Consider the following 4416-nt stretch of genomic DNA (forward strand, 5'->3'; position numbering starts at 1 on the left):
ATGCGCGCCCCCGGGGCGGTCCTGACCTTGCCCCGCCCGCCCCCGCGGGCGTGACCTTGCCCTGCCCCCGCCCCGCCCCAACCTGGGTGGTCCTGACCTTGCTCCGCCCTTCCCCGGCTCGCCCCGCCCCTTTCCCGGCTCGCCCCGCCCCCTTACCCCGCCCCCGCCTGGGCGGTCCTGACCTTGCCCCGCCCCGCCCCCCCCCGCGGGCCTGACCTTGCCCTGCTCCCGCCCCGCCTGGGTGGTCCTGACCTTGCTCCGCCCTTCCCCGGCTCGCCCCGCCCCCTTTCCTGGCTCGCCCCGCCCCCGCCTGGGCGGTCCTGACCTTGCCCCGCCCCTCCCGGCTCGCCGCCGGCTCGCCCCGCCTCCTTACCTCGCCCCGCCCCCGCCTGGCGGTCCTGACCTTGCCCCGCCCCTCGCCGGCTCGTCCCGCCCCCTTGCCCCGGCTTGCCCCGCCCCCGCCTGGCGGTCCTGACCTTGCCCCGCCCCTCCCCGGCTCGCCCCGCCCCCTTGCCCCGGCTTGCCCCGCCCCCGCCTGGCGGTCCTGACCTTGCCCCGCCCCTCCCCGCTCGCCCCGCCCCCTTGCCCCGGCTCGCCCCGCCCCTTGCCCCGCCCCCGCCCCCGTCCCCGCCCCCGCCTGGAGGTCCTGACCTTGCCCCGCCTCGCCCCTCTGGAGGGGGCACTGGACCTTGGTTGCGAGGGCGGGGTGCGGGGGCAGCCGTCCCGCTGGGTGCTTCTTCCCGCTTCTTCCCTTCTCCATCCCTAGGCAGGTGTCCAGGTTCCAAAATGAAGGTACTTGACACAACACCAAGCAGTAAAGAGGCACGAACACCCAACAGCCTGTGAAAAAACCCAATCTCGAGAGGCTCCCTGCTGTAGGATTTATGTGACATTATTGAAATGACAAAACATAGAAATGGAGAACAGATTAGTAGTTGCCAGGGCTGGGAAGGGGGTGGCTGGGGGCCACAGGGACGGTTGGGGTGATGGGAATGTCCTGGCCTGTCTCAGCGTCAGTATCCTGGTTGTGATACCGCACTATCCTTTGGCCGAATGTTCTCGTTGGAGGATTCTGCATAAAGGGCACAGGGGATGTCTCTGTGTTGTTTCTTTGTTTCTTTTCCTCCTTCCCTCCCTCCCTTCCTTCCTTCCTTCCTTCCTTCCTTCCTTCCTTCCTTCCAAGGCTCCTGGACCCTGAGATCCAGCCCAAGCCCGGAGCTGAGATGGAGGGTATGATGCCCAACCGGCTGAGTCACCCAGGTGCCCCTCTGTGTTGTTTCTTAAATTGCATGTGAATCTACAATTTTCTGAAAAGAAAAAGATCAAAAGAAGAAGGTCCAAGGCCAAGAAAGGTCCGTGAACCAGAGCCTCTCTGTGTCTGTGTGTCTGAGAGAGAGAGAGAGAGAGAGAGAGAGAGAGAAAGAGGTGCTGGTGAGCAGCTTAGGCTCATGATCTCTTTTTCTTTTTCCCCAGCTCTTTCTGGTTTATGCTACCTCATTTGAGAACCCACCTACCATTGTGACCTTCTCAAGGACCCTTTGATTTCTGGTGTCCTCAGATGACCCTGTAAAGCAGAAGTAAGGTTTCCCCTGTGTTCATAATGTTCCTGATGAAAATACCTGCAGCTGTTTGTAGGCCAGTTGGGTTGCTATGGATGTTTCCTGCTGTCGATGTATCCAGAAGTGAGAATATGGCCTCTCTGAGATGCCCTCGTGCCTTATCTTGTGAGCCCAGGAGGCAGCTTTCATTTTAAAATAACCCTTGTCAGAGGAAAAAGTGCTCGAGGCATTGTCTAATGTGCTAGAAAGTCCCCAAAGGTGAAATATTTTATCTCCTTTTCTCTTGACTCACTGAGGGGACGTCCTCAAATCATCTCTGTGTCACAGAAAGAAACGAGTCATCCTAAAAGGTAGATGCAGGCTCCCTGCAATAACTGAAGGTAGATATCCTTGCGAGGAGGGCAAGTAACCCTATTGTCAGGTCTCTTGTGCTACGGGGACGTGTAAGACCTCTGGGTGGTGTGGATGCCATGGGAGGACCAGGGAACCGAGGAGCAGCAATGCTAGAAGCATCTTGGAAGTTCCTGGTATGGGAACTGAAAGAATCGGGCCCTAAGGGAGACCGAGACTCAGGCTCATCTCTGAAAACAGCAGGTGCAGGGAGGGGTGGCCGCTCCGGGTTCATTTTGCTTCTGTGTGACCGGACAGCACCATCTCGTGGTAACGAGGAGCAACCACATTTTTTTTTTTTTTTTTTTTTAACTTGATAGTATATTTATTAGAATAAGAGATTAGATTTGTTAAACATTTGGATTGAAATGGTTAAAAGGATTTTCGTTACAATTTTTAGGCACTATACACACTTGTTTTACAATAGCATCAGTACTTGTTTCTGGGGAAAGATAAATCTCATACATTTTAATGCCTTGATCCGTTTGTAGCATTCAAAGTAACCACCATTTTAGAAACGCTAATTCAAACTTAAAGAGACATAAACCACTAAATATCCCACATAATATATTTAAAAATAAATATAGAAATACAACCAGAAGTCTACAAATCATCACAGTAGACAGACTGGTAAAGCCCCAGCTATCATGGCAGTGAAGGGCTCTGGCTAGATTTTGATAGAAATTGCTTCACTCTACACCAAAAGCAAAAATATAAAATAACATGATATATACTTTCTGATGTTCTTTTTCATAGCAGCAAAGCATGCTTCACATGCACTGCCTGTGAAGGATCTTACAAGGCTCCTTCCTACTCAAACAGGAGGTATGCCTGGCAAGGGGACCCAGCAAGACCCTCCCTTGAGGACAGCCGCTGGCCCTCCCTCGGTTTTTTTGAGCAGTGTGAACCCACGTGGTTGATTCCAGGCCAGTCCAGTAGGAGCCCATCTGCAAAGAGAAAATAACACAATTTCCTGCTAATCTGGCGCTGGGAGCTGAGCATTTACTGCAAACCAGTAAGACATGACAGTAGCTGTAGTCTGAGCTTAATAAGCAGGTGGTGCTATTAAAACAAAATGAATACACTTGGCAGCAGCAATGATGAACGTCACCTCTAGGGGGTTCTCAGATTTCTATTTTCATTCCACCCCTTGCTATGAAGAAATGCAAGAATTAAATTAGGTATTCTAGACAAAGAGACAGTTAAGCTAGTAACACACTCCCTTTTCTTCCCAACTCCCTAGCCTCATGTTTCGGATGAAAATGAGTATCGGAGGTTTCATTAAAGCTCATATAAGCAATTTGAACTATCTCCTAGAGGAGTAGTTTTCTGGATTTTATTTAATGACTTTTCTTTCACTTTGCTAACGGCATCCCCTTTCCTTTGGGAGGTGAATTCTTTGTAATAACATGTTTTTTTTTTTAATCATAGTAAAATGTATGTATGATTTGCCATTTTAACCATTATAAGCATACAACTTGGTGGCATTAGTTATATTCACAATGTGCTGGAACCATCACCATTACATATATCTCCAAATTTTTAATCACCCCACAGGGAAGTTCAGTAAGCGTTAAGCAATGTCTCCCTACTCCTCTGCCCCTCCAACAAGTCCTGGTAACCTGTTTATTTTCCACCTCCATGAACTCGCCTATTTTTGGATATTTTGTACAAGTGGAGTCACACACTATGTGGCCCTTTGTGTCTGGCTTATTTCACTTAGCATGGTGTTTTTGAGGCGAGAAATGCTGGGTCCAAGGACCCAGATGGGGCGTCCCACAGGACCAGTCAAGAGGGCCCTTGGCTTTGCACAGGATAGAAATCAAACTCAAGCTCGAGAGAGATTGTGGCAGACGGCACGTCTGGGAGAGTAGGAAAGGGAAAGGGAATGGGTCTGGTTGTCGCTAGGAGTTAGGGGTTTATATAGGCAAGGGGTCCAGAGTACACGTTCCTTCACGAATCAGGGTAGGGTCTGATCAAGGGCGAGTGACAGGCGAATGACAGGTGTTTCATAAATCCTCAAAGGCAGGGGGTATTGGTGCTAGTGTTGGCTGAGGCTTGTTTGAATCTAATGTCCTGGAACATGTTTGGGACCCGGTTCTTCTTAGATGTCATCAGGTGTTTGGGGCCCTACGAAAAACTCCGAGATCAATGAATTCTTCTCCCCTGCGGTGGTTTACTCAGATGCCAAGAATACAACTATACAACCCGAGTACATGGAGTCTGATAGAAAAACAGAGAGAGCGCCTTACTGACAATGCAGTTCCTCAGTTTCCCCGTGTCATCCTCAATGTTCGTCCACACCGCAGCCCGCCTCACAACTGCACTGCTTTCTTTTTAAACGGGATCCCTGTGCTTCCCTGCTGTGAGGGAGGCTCCCTGCAGGGCAAGTGTGCATGTGCGTAGCTTGATGAACTGTGACCCAGGGAGGCTGGAGGCACTAAAGCTGTGTTTGAGGCAGAAATGA

General features: G+C 51.3%; 1 long non-coding RNA gene across 1 annotated transcript; it reads right to left on the reverse strand.

Annotated features, from left to right (window-relative positions):
- Positions 1-657: 657 nt before the first annotated feature.
- On the reverse strand, positions 658-4379 carry LOC121501020. Its single transcript, XR_005990480.1, has 4 exons — positions 4202-4379; positions 2862-2896; positions 1515-1564; positions 658-1072 (listed from the first exon to the last, which is right to left on the reverse strand). It is a non-coding gene; the product is annotated as an uncharacterized LOC121501020 (long non-coding RNA).
- Between the last annotated feature and the right edge of the window lie 37 nt (positions 4380-4416).

The sequence above is a fragment of the Vulpes lagopus genome, chromosome 10, assembly GCF_018345385.1.
Source record: "Vulpes lagopus strain Blue_001 chromosome 10, ASM1834538v1, whole genome shotgun sequence".
Classification (NCBI taxonomy): Eukaryota; Metazoa; Chordata; class Mammalia; order Carnivora; family Canidae; genus Vulpes; species Vulpes lagopus.